The following is a 20,043-nucleotide window of genomic DNA, read 5'->3' on the forward strand; positions in this document are numbered from 1 at the left end:
CTCCCAACCGCCAAATCCCCAATTCCCAACACCCCAACCCCCCAAATTAATTTCCCAAGTCGATACCTAACCACACAAGCTCAAGACAAGTTAAGAAAGGGTTAACAGAGAGCGGCCTGCGTGCACCTGTGCGCAGCGTGAATGCCCGGTTGGCAGAGAAAGGCGGTTCTTTGTCCATTGTAATTCGGTAGCCTCCGGCAGCTCCAGATTGACCGCACTCGACTGACCGCGGAGAAGTTGCAATCCACGAGTGCGCGAAACGGAACAATGCTCGTCCCGTTGGCTCGCGAACATGTTCCCTTCTTTTCCACGGATATTTTCCGCTTACGGCGCGTTCGAAATGTCACGGCACGGATAAGGGATCTCCGGGTCGAGGGTTTTCTACCAATTACTGTGATACCTGATCGCTGCGAACCCGTGCACGTCTATTTAAATGCAATCTTAACGAGCGTTCGAGTGACTCCACGCTGGAAAAGAGCATTATATTCTTGTTACAGTTTCACTTTGCTGCTACGTTTCTCGGGTGTGATTTCTCGGATCAAGATACTCTCTGTTGTACGAGTATCAATTATACAATCGGTACGGTTTATTCGGAACGATTGAATTTTGTGTTCAAGTCATTTTATTTAGGAAAATTAGGAAAAATTCTATGACTGAGTTTAAAAGAAATTTTACGACTGGAAAATTGTACGATTGCCTGTCTCTTTGTGCAGTCAAAAAAATTTCATTCAGACTTAGAATTTATTCAAACAGTACATTTGGAGGATTGTTTTCTGCAAACAGGTAAAAATGTTGCATAGTGCAAAGAGTATTACAATAGATTACGTGTTTCCTGCAAGGGATAGGTAAAATTGCAAGATGCATGGTCAGTATTACAATCGCGGATTACGTATTTCCCGCAGCCATTACTTCGCAAAATGGAACAACATTTTCCTTCATAAAATTCTCCAAAACATTCTGTGTAAAATTGATTTTCTGAAACGTCGTTGTACTCATTGTACTCTAATGCCTTTTTAGGTCAAACGTTCCGAGGAATCGTTTTACGTGTAGGAAAGAAAATATGAAATTCCATTGAAAAAATATAATGCAATACCTGAATGCACCGTTTCGCCCGCAGTACTGTTTGAACCATTTATCTTCTTACTTTTTTTAGAAGTGCGAGCTACGTCCACCACCCTGTACACAGTTTCCAGTTTCATGGGAAAAATGAATTGCTGCATAACTCTTTAGGTCAAGACTACAGCGAACAACGAATTCTTTGTCTATGCGAAAGTGCATCCTTCTCGGTAAGAATTCCATGAATTCTAATTAAAACTATAAATCTACGCTCCACATTATTTTCACCATTTTAACCGTGCTAAACGATGTTGTATCACGATATTTTCGTTAAGACATTTTCGTAATGATATTTTCGTCAGAATTGTGATGAGGAAGCATTTTTTATTAAATCATATTTCTATTACATTTTTCTTTTTTTATTTGAGGGTTGAATTTATGTCTTGTGGAAGAGATTGGTTTGTTTGAGGAAATCTGTGGTGTTTCTTATGTGTTTTTCGTAAGGGTGGTGTTTGGATTAATTTCAATCGTTGGGTACTCTATTAAAGTGAGTGTCGCGCGGCGGCCATCTTGTTTGCATAGATCAGCGTCTGTCGCACTCAAGCACCTTCGAAAATTCGGCTTTATTCTGTATAGAATACTAATTACTATCTAAAGCGACCAGAGCACCCTGTAGGGAACTCCACTGATGGGTGCTGTACTCGTAAAAACGTCATTTTCGCAACATTCGAGCGTTAAAGTCGAATCTACGAAAATCGAGTCGTCTCTCTCACACCAATGCGATGTGTGAAGGAGACGGGGGGTTCATAGATTCAGCTTTAACGCTCGAATATTGCGAAAATGAAGTTTCTACGAGTACAGCACCCATCAGTGGACTTCCCTACAAGTTGCTCTGGTCGCTTTAGATAGTAATAAATATTCTGTACAGAATAAAATCGAATTTTCGAAGCTGCATGAGTGAGACAGACGCTGATCTCTGTAAACAAGATGGCCGCCGCGGGACGCTCACCTTAAGTTTGATTTGATTCATTGAAATTTCGTAAATTTTGATAAAACAAATATTGTACGAGAGATAAAATTTAGCAGAAGTCTACCGTTTTGTTAGTTAAGATTTTAATTAAAATTTTAGTTGAAACTTTGAGTTAGTTAAAATTTTTTTAGAAGTAAATGCGAAACATTTTTTCGAATCATCGAAGCGTTTTGGAGCACGCGCTGTTTATGACGGTGATTACGTTAGAGGGGGCTGCCAGAGAAGACTACCATAAGGTAGCCTACTCGAGCGTGGAACCAAAGAAAAATAAATAAACGAAGATTTCTTCTCGAAGACCCGTTTCGGGCTTCCTGAAACGACGGATGTTGATATTTTGGAAACGATATAGGAAGCCTTCGGAGCGGAAGGAACGGAGAAAAGGATCGCTCGTTTATGCGCAGTTTTAAAGGATATCTCCGTTTACTCCGTTATAATTTCTAGGGGCAACTGTTTCTCTTAAAGACGATACAAATATTTGTTACTGGATGGATAATTGATTTTTTGGTAGCTGGAGAATCGTTTTTCTTAATTTAACAGATTTCTACTTTATCGATGTATTAATTTTTTTGAATTATTTTCTTTTTGTGTCTTTAAGAATCTTTCATTTTTATCTTTTTACTAAGTGTATCTTAGGACAATATTTTGTATTATTTTTTAAGGCAAGGTTTTTGTTAATTGATTTGAATAAATATTTTTGTTACTTCACTTGAATAAACATTTTTGTGAATTCATTTAAATAAACATTTTTGTCGCTTCACTTGAATAAACATTTTTGTCACTTCATTTAAGTGAATATTTTTGTCACTTCATTTAAATAAACATTTTTGTGAATTCGTTTAAATAAACATTTTTGTGAATTCATTTAAATAAACATTTTTGTCACTTCACTTGAATAAACATTTTTGTCACTTCATTTAAATGAACATTTTTGTCACTTCATTTAAATGAACATTTTTGTTACTTCATTTAAATGAACATTTTTGTGAATTCATTTAACTAAACATTTTTGTCGAATCAATTTAAGTATACATTATGCTTAAGTTTCACAAGAATATACACAAAGATATTTATCAGAAAGCAACTTGATCAGAATAAAAAATGACACAAAAAAATGGTAGCAAATTGTACAAAAGCACCCCCTAACAGTCAAAAACAAAAACTGATGCAACAAAGTTTCGTTTCGCAAAAAGAATCTACAGCGAACAAAGCTAACCTTATTCTCTTTCCGCAATCTGTCTACAATTTACGGGAAAATGACTCTTTCTACCATAAAAAGTGAACAGTGCAACCGTTTAACTGGTGCATACTGCGTTGTAACCTTGACTTTATTCCGATCGAACAAGACGTACTTGTAATCGATTGCTAAATACGTATTCTGAAACAAGAATCACTTCTACGTTTAAACAAGAATCGATTCACAGAAGATATTTTCTGAAAAGAAAAGAGCTGATATTTTTTCCGAAAAACGTATGTTCACGATATCGTTAAAAATGTACGATGTACAAGCTCGAGGATCGTACCATAACCGACGAAACCCTGTTCACAGCCCTTTTCTCCTGAAAAGGCATCAGGATGAACCACGAGAGGTTGTTACATCCTGCTCATCGTCGTCGTCGTCGGCAAAGGTAAGTCACGTTCCAATGATAAATACTGCCGGTACACGTGGCTCGCATTCGCAGGGCTGTATCAACTCGAAATTTTAAATTATTGTTAGTGATAGACAAGTCTTTGTATTTACTCTTGAACTGCAGTAGTATTTTTTTTTTTATACTTCACTGATTAAATTTCCACTGAAATTACAGGAGGAGGATTTTTATTATTGGCAAATCTTCTTGGTAGTCGCTCTTCAACTGCAGTGGCATTTTTCTATTTTTTTTTTAAATTATATTTCACATATTAAATTTTCACAGAAATTACAGGAGGAGTTTTTGATTATTGACAAATCTTCTTGGTAGTCGCTCTTCAACTGCAGTGGCATTTTTCTATTTTTTTTTTTTATATTTCACATATTAAATTTTCACTGAAATCACAGGAGGAGTTTGATTATTGACAAGTCTTCTTGGTAGTCGCACTCGAACTACAGTGGCATTTTTCTATTTTTTTTTTTATATTTCACATATTAAATTTTCACTGAAATCACAGGAGGAGTTTTTGATTATTGACAAGTCTTCTTGGTAGTCGCTCTTCAACTGCAGTGGCATTTTTCTATTTTTTTTTTTCATTATATTTCATACATTAAATTTTGGCTGAAATTACAGCAGGAGGATTTTTATTATTACCAAGTTTTACTGATTTAAGGGGTTCTATAGTTTCTCTCAAATTTCATCCTCAGCTATTATACTTATATTCATTTAAACTTGTGCATCACTATGGCTGCAATCACCAGTGACACTTAAAATGTAATAATACAATTTATTCAGGTTTATCTTTTCATTATACTTCATGCACTAAATATTCACTGATATACTTAAAACATTGTCCTATAATTTTTTTCAAAATTGATCCTCGACTATTATTTATAATTTACTGTTTATACTATGTTCATTGAAACTTGTGCACCACTACAGTATAAGTACCAGATACTTAAAATGTCACAAAATAAAAAATGATATAATTTATTCAATTTACTTTTTAATTATATTCTATGTATTAAATATTTACTGATGTACTTAAAGGATTGTTCTACAATTTTTTTCAAAATTGATCCTCGACTATTATTTATAATTTACTGTTTATACTATGTTCATTGAAATTTGTGCACCACTATAGTACAAGTAGCAGATACTTAAAATGTCGCAATACATAAAATGATATAATTTATTCAATTTACTTTTTCATTATACTTCATGCCTTAAATATTCATTGATTTAAAATGTTCTTCAATAATTTTTTTTTTAAATTGTTCGTCGACTATTTGTTATAATATACAGTTTATACTATGTTCATAGAAACTTGTGCCTGACTACTATTGGCTTCCCCACAGTCGTTTAGTACACTCTCAAAATTAGTCGAGTGAAAGCTCGGCAATGGTACACATCTGTTGCCCGGGTCGGAATCCGTTAGCACAATGGTGATTACAGGGGCACAAAGGAACACCATGAATGTCCTTGCGTCTTTGTCTTACCTCCACCGCGATTTTTCATCCTTTCCGTCTCTTTCCACGCAATTTTTCTCGGATTTCACCCCATGGAGGCTTATTGTGCCGATCCTGCATTAAAATGCAGCCACTCGAAAAGCCGCCTACGCAGGGACAAAGGCGAGGAATTTGAGGCAGTTTCGAAGTTTCTACCCCTCGGTTACACACACGCACCCCTTCGCCAGTGAGCAGTCGTATCGGTGCATTCTGCTCGGTTTGCGCGTAAAATTTCCAACTGCAGAAACTCCTCTTTTCTGCTTTGGCTTCGTGGGTGGAGTTTCGAATTGGGGATATTTTATGCGATGAAGTTGTGAAAATCGCTCTGGTTCTATTTAATTGTGGATGGTGATATTGTTTGATAGGACCAAGGCATTGTGACTTATATTTTATGTTCATGGATTTAATGTTTTAGGGTGGGTTTGGTAGACATGTTATTTTGTATATTATATGTATACATGTATGATATGTGTGAGTATATGTGTGATGTATGACATGTATGTATAATATGCATAATATGTTGATGTATGACATGTATGTATAATATGTATGATGTGTTGATGTATAACATGTATGTATAATATGTATCATATGTTGATGTATAACATGTATGTATAATATGTATCATATGTTCATGTATAACATGTATGTATAATATGTATCATATGTTCAAGTATAACATGTATGTATAATATGTATCATATGTTGATGTATGACATGTGTGTATAATATGACTCATATGTGATGCATAACATGTATGTATAATATGTATCATATGTTCATGTATAACATGTATGTATAATATGTATCATATGTTGATGCATAACATGTATGTATAATATGTATCATATGTTGATGTATGACATGTGTGTATAATGTGTCTCATATGTTGATGTTTAACATGTATGTATAATATGTCTCATATGTTGATGTGTAACATGTATGTATAATATGTATCATATGTATCATATGTTGATGTATAACATGTATGTATAATATGTATCATATGTTGATGCATAACATGTATGTATAATATGTATCATATGTTGATGCATAACATGTATGTATAATATGTCTCATATGTTGATGTATGACATGTATGTATAATACATATCATATGTTCATGTATAACATGTATGTATAATATGTGTGATACATGAGTACATATATGTTACTCATATACAACTCACACATGTATACATGTGTGTGACCATAGGTGTTAAATATGTTAAATTCTAACCAGGTAGTACTCTCGTATAGATCATAGGTATTAGTGAATGTGTGAAACGTTTGTATCAAGTCAGCTATTATTTGCAGTAAATAAGTAAATTACAGTTATCCATCGCAAGTGTATCAGTACTCCTGCACACGAAGAGCTGCTCGTTCCATTAAACTTAATCGGTAGATCTGCTGTCTAATTGATTTACGCGCAACAAAATACAGTTGCATTATAACAGGAAAGGTAGAGAATTTGATGGTACAGATACCGATCGTCACACCCCTTTTCTAGAAGCTAATTACCGCAGCACGTTTCTTCCTAGAAAACGAACCACGAAGTACCGCAAAAGTATCAATTACATAGTAACCTTTCAGGTTTCAACTTCCGTTCCCAATAATTTCAGCTTTCGAATTTTCTTCGTTTTCTCACCTGTTCTAATAATCTTGCTGTCTTAATCCGATAAACCGTTCGTAATTATCTTAGCAAGAGATTTTCCAACGACACAGAAATCCTCGTAACGGTTCGCCATACGAAATAGGAAAAAAAGATCTAATAGGTCGTGGCTATTTTCCTATTCGATTCGAGGTTACCAGTGCTACGAGACTCAGCAGCGTGAAACGTGAAACATTGAATCTTCTAGCTGCTCCTTTTACTTCGAGACAAGGCTCTCTGCCGACCGAAAAGGCTGAATCGCATCCGGAACCGGTTCCAGAAAACACGCGTCACTAACTGAACCGTTCTCTATAATTTACCGACTGAACCACGTATTTATCTACATATTAGCTTTCCTTGATTATCAGCGAATCGAACAATGCGCGAATACTCTTTGATCTTTCATTCGGTCTCGGAGTCAAACACATGTTCCTTACTGCGTGTTAATACCCGTTATTTTCTATGTTGTCATACGCTAGATAATAGGCAGACATATTGGGTATATTCGATGGCATATGTGTAGTTGATGTTGGATGTAATGGACAGTGAATATTACATGGTATAGGTACATAGATATTTATGTTGTGTAGATATATTACATGTCTTGTTAAGTAAGGAATGTGTGCAGGGTACGTTATTCATATACATATACATACACATATATGTACACATATGCATATACATATATACGTGTACATAAACATATATATACACAATTACATACACGTATACATGCACATATATATACACATGTACATATACATACGCATGTACGTACACATATATATACACACATGTGGATACACATATGCATACACATATACATACATATACACATGTACGTATACATAGACATATACATACACGTATGCATAGACATATACATACACGTATGCATACACACATGCATACACATATGCATATACATACACATATGCATACACATATGCATATGCATACACATATGCATATAAACATACATATACATGTCTTGACACATTCATTCTCAGATACACAGAAGAATTGCAATAATTTTGAGCATGCCAACCAGTTAGTTAACTAGTCAAGCTAGATTAGGTCAGGTTAGGTCACATCACTCCACTAACCTAACCTAACTAATCCATTTTTAGTTGAAGTATTTTAATATCAGTTTAGAGGAAAATCAAGCATATATGCACAGTTTTGTGATTCATGAAAACTGCTGGAGTTGGGGATAGGTTTACTTATCGTTCATCGAGCATCGATTTAATCTTGTTAAAACGCCGTGTGCCACTGCGTGTTCTATTCATTCGGAGCGCCAACGAAATTGTGACGTTTCATTAATTTAATTGCGAGGCGACAGAATAGCGTGTTGCACGATTTTCTTTTCCCCGGATCTCATTCGTCTTCAGCTCGATTTTCTCCGAGTTCCGAGCTGGAACAGTCCTCTCCGTACGTCCACGAAATTGAAGGCACGATTTATGAAGTGCCGCGAAAGAAAAATAATATCAAGCTAGGTTACGTTGCTTCTACTCTTTTTTCTCTCCTGGAAATTCTTTTCGAAATTGATAACGGAAATTGTTATTGCTATGGTTACAGTTTAATTCGAGAGACGAAATTATTTGCCACGGAATTCTGAAGCTTGATTTATTTCGAAGGAATATTTCGGCCGAGGAAATCGAGAAATCAAGTTTGACCAGCATCGAGAAGAGTCACGAGAGCACAAGAAGCTCGTGACGAAAAGTTCTCAGGTAGTCGAGTAGGGAATGCGGTGAAGCTGGTTCCCCATAGGAGGTGCCCAGCTGCGTACCACACGGTACGTGTGTGTGAAACCACCTCTTGTGTTGTGCTCAAGGGGCGCACACAATGAGACTACCTTTGTATTAGATCGAGTTTTCACCACAAACTTATTCAATTGACAACATCTTACATGTTATTATACTTCTATTATTACGTACACTCACTTTTGCAATTATTATAATCGTTAGGACATTAGAATATTCTAGGTGTCATTAGGTATCATTAGAATAGGCATTATGTCAATAGAATAATCTGAATAATGAATAATATTAGAATAATCTGTATAAAATGTTTGACATATAATTTTATCTCGTTGCAAAATTAATAATGTGGATCTTTTTGTTTATTAATTATTGTGGTTTTTAGTGAACCTCATTCTTGTGGATTTTACAAGTGAACCTCCATTATTGTGGATCTTAGTGAACCTCATTATTGTGGATCTTACAAGTGAACCTCATTTTTGTGGATCTTAATGAACGTCATTGTTGATGATTTTAGTGAACCTCATTCTTGTGGATTTTACAAGTGAACCTCCATTATTGTGGATCTTAGTGAACCTCATTATTGTGGATCTTACAAGTGAACCTTATTTTTGTGGATTTTAATGAACGACATTGTTGATGATCTTAGTGAACCTCATTCTTGTGGATTTTACAAGTGAACCTCCATTATTGTGGATCTTAGTGAACCTCACTATTGTGGATCTTACAAGTGAACCTCATTTTTGTGGATCTTAGTCAACCTCATTATTGTGGATCTTACAAGTGAACCTCCATTATTGTGGTTCTTAGTGAACCTCATTATTGTGGATCTTACAAGTGAACCTTATTTTTGTGGATCTTAATGAACGACATTGTTGATGATCTTAGTGAACCTCATTCTTGTGGATTTTAAAAGTGAACCTCCATTATTGTGGATCTTAGTGAACCTCACTATTGTGGATCTTACAAGTGAACCTTATTTTTGTGGATTTTAATGAACGACATAGTTGACGATCTTAGTGAACCTCATTCTTGTGAATCTTAGTGAACCTCATTCACTAAACATAACAATAAAAATGAATTAATTCACTGAACATAACAATAAAAATTAATTCATTAACTGAACATAACAACAAAAATTAATGAATTCACTGAACGATATATAACAACATCATCGAGCAGTATGAAAATAACAGACGTTTTGAACGAACAGAACGTGTAAGAATGTATATCGATTAAGGTCTCGTACCGGGTACACAATAAAGAATCCCAGTTAGAGGCACTAAGGACAAGAATGGCAGTCTATTGGCAGCTTCCGCGAGAACGATCCGACGACGCTGCGTGAATCGCGTGGTTCGAGGCGTTAATGCAGGATTCGCGTTTGCAGCTGCTGCACACAACGGTCTACCTGTGTAATTCGAAGGAACGTTAACCGGCCCATTGCTCGACGCGTCGCGAATGCAAACGTGCTCAGCAGGAATGCTTGAACGCGTCGAAACGCATTCACAACGGAAATATGCGAAACGGGGCGATCGGGGTTGAATCTTTGGACCAAATCTGTCTTATACGAATATTATGGACTGCGATATATTTTCGTACAATTGACATGTGCTCACGTATGTGATTGTGTAGATGTTTAGTTATTAGTGTAACTATACACATACATACATACATGTACATACTGATATATACATTGATATATACAAGCTCACATATGTGCTTGTGTAGCTGCTTAGCTTTTAGTGTAACTATACACATACATACATACATATACATACTGATATATACATTGATATATACAAGCTCACATATGTGCTTGTGTAGCTGCTTAGTTTTTAGTGTAACTATACACATACATACACATACATACTGATTATACACTGTATGTATACGTGGTGTGTAGTACACATAGATGAACATGTTACATAACACACACAGATAAATGTATCAGTACATATAGATACTGATATATACACTGTATGTACATGTACTGATACATTTATCTGTATGTGTTATGTACCATGTTCACATATGTGTACTACATACCACATATGTATACATGTGTTAATCATGTTTATCTATAAAATATTATAACTCTATACATACACATATATGCATCAGGAGTTCTCAAACTCCCAGAACAATATTTCTATTAAATTTCTACATCCTCAATACTCGGCTAATGACCATGGCAGTCGATGCCCATAACATTAATCATCATCACATCCTCAATAGACCATCACACTATGTCTCCAAATATATCTACCTTCTCCCATATTCTCAAATTTGAACAATACCCAAATTCTTAGTTTCCCAAAGCCACCCCCAAAGTTCTAAACTTGCAACAAAACGTACCAATGACTACTTTTCCTTATATTCCTTCTGTATTCTTTGAAGTTTTGTCATCGACTGTACCCCCGGTACAATAACAGAGAGGGGTACACGTGTAGGGTGCGTCCAAAAGTCCAACAATTAACAAAGGATTATCTTTCGGTATTTTCTTTGGGTTTTGCCAGTAACTGTACCGTGGTACAATAACAGAGCGAACACATGTTGGGCCCGAAAGGCGAGCCAGGTTAATCCGTCCCTGGTGGTCGTCCCTCGATCACGATCCGATCCACGCGGCAGTCTTGCCGCGCCAGCGCGATCGAGAGGATCGATGCTGCGCATCGCGCTTGCGTCACGATCTTCGAAAATTCAGTCCCGAGAAAACGGTTTCAGTGCAGTGATATATATCTTGAAAAAACAGCTTTATATTATAGCCCGTATCGGATGGAACACGATACAATTTTCAACGACAGTGCGCAGGTGATTGAAACGCGACTGAATGGGTTGCTTTCGTGTTATCTCGAACGTCGTTAATTTATAGTACGTTTTTTCACCAAGCTTTCGTTGTTCCCCTTTTCTTTGTTGCTGTTTTCTTTTTCCTGGAATACAGAACGTATATCAACCGCTGTCACCGCTTGTATTTTTCACGATTTCAAAGACGGGAGAAACGTCTCGACAGACGGTTATTTTAATTTTTTACCGTGCACTTGGGTAATCTCTTTGAGAAATCGACTGACTGAGAATATTTTCGAGTGCTGTGTATAATTTCTGGTCGGATAATCGAATCTGTAGAATTTTTTTTTGCTGAAATATTTCTTGGCGAAAATAAGGAAATTCTGTTTTTTACTTCTTGTCTCATCTTCTATTTAAAACTCCAAGTCTTATTTCAAATTTTAAATTAAGAGTGTGTTATACATTTATAGGTTCACAATTAAATTATACAGTGTTGCAATCAATTTAAAACTCCAAGTCTTATTTCAAATTTTAAATTAAAAGTGTGTTATACATCTATAGGTTCACAATTAAATTATACAGTGTTGCAATCAATTTAAAACTCCAAGTCTTATTTCAAATTTTAAATTAAAAGTGTGTTATACATCTATAGGTTCACAATTAAATTATACAGTGTTGCAATCAATTTTAAACTCCAGGTCTTTTATTTCAAATTTTAAATTAAAAGTGTGTTATACATTTATAGGTTCACAATTAAATTATACAGTGTTGCAATCAATTTCAAACTCCAAGTCTTATTTCAAATTTTAAATTAAAAGTGTGTTATACATCTATTGGTTCACAATTAAATTATACAGTGTTGCAATCAATTTAAAACTCCAAGTCTTATTTCAAATTTTATATTAAAAGTGTGTTATACATCTATAGGTTCACAATTAAGTTATACAGTGTTGCAATCAATTTAAAACTCCAAGTCTTATTTAAAATTTTTAAAATTAAAAGTGTGTTACACATTTATAGGTTCACAATTAAATTATACAGTGTTGCAATCAATTTAAAACTCCAAGTCTTATTTCAAATTTTAAATTAAAAGTGTGTTATACATCTATTGGTTCACAATTAAATTATACTCCCTTATTGCAATCTTGTGACAATGATCAAAGTGACCAACACGACTTCCCTATACACCTAAAAAATTCTAAAATTCAGAATCAACATTCAGAACGAAATATTTCCAATTTTCTTCAGTTTCACGAAATTTACGATTCGAATCGAGATCCCCAGAGCAATGCGTTATCGGTTTAAAATTTTCAACGACTGTAGTCATCAACAGATAAATTTTACAACGTCAATGTGGAAAGTGGTATATGGGTATTCAGTTATCGATACAAGGGACACCGGCGAGCGGTATACCGTTGGGTGTGGCATATTTCAAATCGGGGGATGAAAATGTAAATATTAAATTGTAACCATAATTCTTTGACCACTTTTTACGCAAACGGTAAAATATCGGTGAAATTATCGGTGGTTACAATACGGCACTTTGACTGCATCTATATTTTATGATATAGAAGCTAATATATTTTATTTATATTCATGTGTGGAAAATTATGAAACATACATAATTAATACAGAAGTAAAAAATGAAACGTGTTAATTTCTTGTTCAAAGACGTTCGGATATGAAGTTCCTCGGCTTACCGACGTTATCTTTCCTCGATCTGGAATGACAGAATCGATCACCGTCGATCTCGCGTGAGTTCGAAGCACGACGAAAACCGGAAGCTCGGAACGCGACCTGAACGCGGTGATTAATGCTTCAACGATCGTTTCACAGAAGTCGCATCGTTATGGTACGCCATCGAGCGATAGCCCTGGAGTTCCTTTCCTGCCTCCGATAACACTGTTTGAACTGTCAGTCTCCGATAACGAGACGCTTGTGAAATCCTGAAATTAGGAAGTCGTAAATACCTTTTTAATCTGCGATTACGCTCATCCAATTAATCTTTAATTTCCTTACACAAAATTCTGAATGACTCTGACACAAATGGGTTTCGAGTGAATTTAATGAGACAAGTTGTTATGTACATTCCTAATATCACAAAGAGTATGATTTGTTTGAATTAACTGCACGTAACAATGATGTAACCAGAGCGTATCAGTTCCCATTTACGTAACTATTCACTAAAATATCTGGGGCATATGAGATGACTGTGCTTAGTAGGAAATTTGTGATTGTGTGCTGAATGTGGGGAATGACTTTTGAACTGGCACCATACTGTCTACCTTTGAACATCTGGCGCTGGACTGTCTACTTCTGAACATCTAACACTGTGTTGACTACCTTTGAATATTTATTGTAGTCTATCTTTGGATAGGTAGCACTAGACTTACCTCTGAACATCTAACACTGTACTGTCTACCTTTGAATATTTATTGTAGTCTACCTTTGGATAGCTAGCACTAGACTTACCTCTGAACATCTAACACTGTGTTGACTACCTTTGAATATTTATTGTAGTCTATTTTTGGATAGCTAGCACTAGACTTACCTCTGAACATCTAATACTGTACTGTCTACCTTTGAATATTTATTGTAGTGTACCTTTGGATAGCTAGCATTAGACTGTCTACCTCTGAACATCTAATACTGTGCTGTCTACCTTTGAATATTTATTGTAGTCTACATTTGGATAGCTAGCACTAGACTTACCTCTGAACATCTAATACTGTACTGTCTACCTTTGAATATTTATTGTAGTGTACCTTTGGATAGCTAGCATTAGACTGTCTACCTCTGAACATCTAACACTGTGCTGACTACCTTTGAATATTTATTGTAGTCTATCTTTGGATAGCTAGCACTAGACTGTCTACCTGTGAACATCTAACACTGTGCTGACTACCTTTGAATATTTATTGTAGTCTATCTTTGGATAGCTAGCACTAGACTGTCTACCTGTGAACATCTAACACTGTGCTGACTACCTTTGAATATTTATTGTAGTCTATCTTTGGATAGCTAGCACTAGACTGTCTACCTCTGAACATCTAACACTGTGCTGACTACCTTTGAATATTTATTGTAGTCTATCTTTGGATAGCTAGCACTAGACTGTCTACCTGTGAACATCTAACACTGTGCTGACTACCTTTGAATATTTATTGTAGTCTATCTTTGGATAGCTAGCACTAGACTGTCTACCTGTGAACATATAACACTGTACTGTCTACCTTTGAATATTTATTGTAGTGTACCTTCGAACATCTAACACTGTACTATCTACCTTTGAATACCTTTGAACATCTAACATTGTACTATCTACCTTTGAATACCTTTGAACATCTAACACTGTACTATCTACCTTTGAATATCTAGCCTAGTCTACCTTTGAATATCTAGCCTAGTCTACCTTTGAATATCTAGCCTAGTCTACCTCTGAATATCTAGCCTAGTCTACCTTTGAATATCTAGCCTAGTCTACCTCTGAATATCTAGCCTAGTCTACCTTTGAATATCTAGCGTAGCCTACCTTTGAATATCTAGCCTAGTCTACCTCTGAACATCTAGCACCATACTGTCTACCTTTGAACATCTGGCACCATACTGTCTACCTCTGACTATCCAACACTATACTATCCACCTTAGAATATCTATCATGTATCTTTGAACACCCAGTCCATCTACCTTTGAACACCCATTCTACCTGCATTGCGCCTCGTCTCCCCACGAACGCTTCAATCTACAGAAACCTCTCAATAACAAATTGTCCAACTCCACAGAATGTCCCAAGACTATAAATAACGCAATCGACGCCTCTTGTAGCCGAGAAAAAGATTCTGGAACCTGTAACGATAAATAACAGTGGCCGAAGTGTTCCTCTAACGATGCTTGGCGTTGCCCCGTGGTATCTCAGCGGAGACTGTTGGCTGCAAAAATAGAAACCAGTGATTGATTCCTACGTCGACTATCAAGCCTCGTCGTGAAAGGAACGCGGTCCGTGTTCAGTGAATCTGTTCGAACCATTACACAATCCGGTGTCTCTAAATCGGTCAGTGATTTCGTGGAGTGATCTGCAAATATTCAGAACTTTTTCGTGGAATCTGTGAAAAGTTACCTTCGAAGCGATTAGAATCGGATACCTGTTGATGCAAATTCTGCGAACGAGGATAACCTGGACCGATAGGAGGCATTCGACGCAGTCAGGAATCACCGATGGCACACGACACCGAGTGCCTGGCGACGTTCACCTACGGTTAACGTTGGCTACGAAATTACGTTCGCCGCAGCCAGGAATTGCCAGGATAACGTAGCCACGCTCGATTACGGCCAGGCTAGTCAGCACGAGAGATCTGCTCCCACAGGGTGCATAGGTAGGTACATTATGCGTCTGCATTTACACGTGCGATAATGCTAGGATGTTAGGATTCTACCGATATATCGATTTTTATACACGCTTTTTAAGTAGCTACGCTTTAAACCTTTGTTAGGTTACGAAGGTTACTATGGAAGGTTAATATCTTGGGATTTTTCATCTTTCGAGTTTGGGACTTTGGAGCATTAAGACACTTTCGAATTTATTAGATGACAAACATAAGTTAATATTTTTAGCTTCTCAATTTTAGTTGGGGACTTTGAAATTTTTGCACCTGACGATTATGAAACTCTGAGATTCTTTTACTTAAATTTTTTGCAACTTCGACAACTCCGAATTTTACCAGCAGTAGATTTTTCAAATTGGGGTAGTTAGAACTTCTAAATGGGACTTTGGAACTTGTTAACTTTGGGGCTCTCACGTTTGGAGAAACATAACCTCAATGACAGTCGTATGTGAGACATTTAACCTCTTAACCTACAAGTTCTTCTGTAGTCAACTAATTACTGCAGTGTTAAAGAACTATTAAATAAATAAATACCTATAACGTCATTTTATATAACGTTAGGTTAGATTAGGTTATTTATATAACGTTAGTTTGGGTTATTTTATATAACGTTAGGTTAGATTAGGTTATTTTATATAACGTTAGGTTAGTTTAGGTTATTTATATAACGTTAGGTTAGTTTAGGTTATTTTATATAACGTTAGGTTAGGTTAGATTATTTTATATAACGTTAGGTTAGATTAGGTTTTTTATATAACGTTAGGTTAGTTTAGGTTATTTTATATAACGTTAGGTTAGTTTAGGTTATTTATATAACGTTAGGTTAGTTTAGGTTATTTTATATAACGTTAGATTAGTTTAGGTTATTTATATAACGTTAGATTAGTTTAGGTTATTTTATATGACGTTAGGTTAGATTAGGTTATTTTATGTAGCGTTAGGTTAGATTAGGTTATTTATATAACGTTAGGTTAGATTAGGTTATTTATATAACGTTAGATCAGATTAGGTTATTTTATATAACGTTAGATTAGTTTAGGTTATTTTATATAACGTTAGGTTAGTTTAGGTTATTTATATAACGTTAGGTTAGTTTAGGTTATTTATATAACGTTAGATTAAATTAGGCAATTTTATATAACGTTAGGTTAGGTTAATTTATTTTATATAACATTACATAAAATATAATAGTATTTGCCAATCTTCAGACACCTTTCGAAAGAATTAAATTAAGTACACATAGGTGCGTTCACTCATCACAAGCTTCCAAAAAAAGTTTATCAGCCTATCAGTAACGACATTGCTTTATCGACCCGCGCAGTTAATTGTCAGCTCATTAATACAGAGTGGTAATCAGGCATCTGCCACGGCAATTAAAGATAGAACCCGATGAGCTATTCCACGCGGTTCTACGATATCATTGACGGGAACCCACGCCAAGATCTCCCCTCTCGATGATGGAACGACGAGGCGTGCGTGGGCGTACTACGCTCGTACGAGCCTGTAAAACGCGAATAAAGAAAGTTTTCATGGGCGCGGTAATGAATTATCGTCCAGTTTGCTTTCGCTTCTCTTTCGCGTTAAGCAGATTCACGGATCGTGCTCTAAAAATTTTTACGCGACTCTAATTTCATCGATAAATTCATTTGGACGTCGCGCGACGTTAATTACCGCCGTAACATGTTCCGCGGGACGTTTATCCTTTCGCGAACGATAAGCCGCTATATGCAACCGAATCGTACTCGCTAATTTATGCACCGGTTAATGCTTTTCGTATGCTTTTAATGCACTGCGGACGCCGGTAAATTCGGATTAATATTTTGTTTACTTTTCGCGCAATTTTTATTCGAGACTGATTCGATTAGCAATTTCTGAGCATCCTCGGAATGTTCAAATATGTGTACAATAATTTTTGTCCAAAGAAAGATATGTTTGGCTGCAAATTCAATACATTTCTGTCTATAAATTTACGTATGTTTATATATTATTTATTCGATCGTGTTAAAAATTTGCTGTAGTTTCTTGTCTATAAACGAACGTATATTTATATATTATTTATTCGATCGTGTAAAAAATTTGCTGTAGTTGTTTCTTGTCTATAAACGAACGTATATTTATATATTATTTATTCGATCGTGTAAAAAATTTGCTGTAATTGTTTCTTGTCTATAAACGAACGTATATTTATATATTATTTATTCGATCGTGTAAAAAATTTGCTGTAGTTGTTTCTTGTCTATAAACGAACGCACATTTATATATTATTTATTCGATCGTGTAAAAAATTTTTTGTAGTTGTTTCCTGTCTAAAACTGTACGTATATTTGTAACAATTCGTGTAAACAATTAGTCATAGTTTTTTAAAATGGTTCAACCGAAACGAACGACAATAATTACATGTACCTTGTATAACAAATTCGAGAATTTGTTTTAAACGATGTTATACATTGGAACAATACACGGGTTTTACAAACACGTGAACATGCAGGTGCGAAGTAGGTGCGCGGTTGCGAGGCAATTGGAAATATCAGCGAGTGCAAAGGGTTAACGCTTGAGCGAACGTGCGTGGCCGATAAAACTCGGACAAACATTTATCGGGGTCGATTCATATTCTCGGTGATTATCAGCTAGTGAATGAGTCGGACAATGCCGGAGGATGCTGTGTTGGTTATCTTCGTGTGAATGCACTTGGCGTCGCGTCGGTTAGTTTAGAAAAGAGATAGCCGCTACTTAACGAGCGTATCCGGTACAAGAGATCAAAGACGACCGAAACCCCTCGCTACTATATCTCGTGTTATTTCAAAATTCCAAAGCTTAATTTTTTCAAGCTTCTCAACTCGAGTTCAAAAATTAACTTGATCCCTGATTTATCCTTGATCCTTGATTTATCCCTGATTCCTGACTTTTAGACTTTAGAATTGAAGTTTTTCAATTTTGAGTTAGAAAGTAAAATAAGGTGTGAAAGGTAGGAAAGTATTTGAAGTAATAACAGTTGCGGAGTAAAAAAGGTCGTTCGTCTTCGCGGTGGTAGATATCGCCGCACGAGTTGGCAGCACGCTGTGTAGAGGCACGTGGTTTATTTGCAATGAAAAACAACGCGTTCCTATGTAGCCCGAGAAATAGAAGGGAGCGAGGAAAAAAGGCAGCACGATCTCCGGGGATCGCATCTGTGGACCAAACGAGGACCCACGTGGCGGGAGGCGAAGTAAAAAGTCGCAAAGAGTGTCTGTTCTTGGAGTCGGCGTCGTGGAGATTCTTCGGAAGCTACCTTTGATGCGTCACGCTCCAGCATGTTTAGAAACGTATTAAACTTATATTTTTGCTGTCAGGTGTTTTATTTCTGGACGGGAAACTCGCTGTGGGGTTAATCGTATGTTACGTAGGGAGAAAGTGTAACGATTTACCTAATTTATATTGGAAAATGAATACGAAAAATGGGGAGTTGAAATCACTGTAATTTGGGTCGTGCAAGTGACAGATTGTATGATATATGAAAACGATCGTGTCTTTATGTTTCTGTTTTTAGAGTAAATGAAAGAGTTGCGTGATATGAAAGACTCGTGTAGTGAGTAAATAATTATACTCTACACGGTAGACTAAATACAGTATATTACGGTATAATGGAGATCTCCAAATATTTATTTACATTTACATTTTAACATTTATTCACAGTAAATATTTATTTAAATTGTCCTACATTATTGTGTCTCTCTCGTCACGTACATTGGTACACATGTGACGCGCCAGTCTCATATTGCCATCACATATGAATTTTGGGTTCAATTATCTTAAAAAATCGTCAAATACAAAACATGCCTTTAACTTTAACTGACCTTTTTTAACTTAACTTTTAATTTTTAACTTCCCTTACTTCACATCATAGCAGTAATTATTTCTGCACGACTCGTAACGAATAATCGTAAACAATTTTAAAAGAGACTGCTGACATGGGGTTACCAGATTTATAACTTCCTCCCCAAGTGGTTAAACGGTGAAGGAAGGACTAATAAAGCAAAGATGCCCACGCCGTGTCAAATTTAGCAATTTGAAAAAATGATTTTTCTTCATAGCGTATGATAAATAGGGAGTAAGAACGATCAAAGGGAGAGCACGCGATACGAACAGAAATAGCGATCGTTTCACGGGGCATTTCTATTGCGTGGCTTTCTCGCAGCAGTTGCACAGGTCATGCACCTCAAAGACCGGCCCTGTCAGGGCCATGAATAGCCCATCGGCTTAGGAACGCGGCG

The 20,043-nt window shown here is 36.0% G+C and overlaps 1 protein-coding gene across 9 annotated transcripts in view; it reads left to right on the plus strand.

Annotated features, from left to right (window-relative positions):
• Positions 1 to 11,242: 11,242 nt before the first annotated feature.
• LOC100883816 (uncharacterized) overlaps positions 11,243 to 20,043 on the plus strand; it is a 180,263-nt gene continuing 171,462 nt past the window's right edge. Inside the window, exons 1-3 of one of the 9 annotated variants that reach the window (XM_076535986.1) lie at positions 11,243 to 11,438; positions 13,083 to 13,263; positions 15,194 to 15,784. The gene's annotated coding sequence lies outside the window, so the exon portion shown is untranslated. Of the gene's footprint in view, positions 11,499 to 13,082; positions 13,264 to 15,193; positions 15,785 to 20,043 lie in introns of all 9 variants that reach the window. The other 8 variants (XM_076535978.1, XM_076535983.1, XM_076535982.1 and 5 more) reach the window with 8 other exon arrangements.

Source organism: Megachile rotundata, chromosome 10 (genome assembly GCF_050947335.1).
Source record: "Megachile rotundata isolate GNS110a chromosome 10, iyMegRotu1, whole genome shotgun sequence".
Lineage (NCBI taxonomy): Eukaryota > Metazoa > Arthropoda > Insecta > Hymenoptera > Megachilidae > Megachile > Megachile rotundata.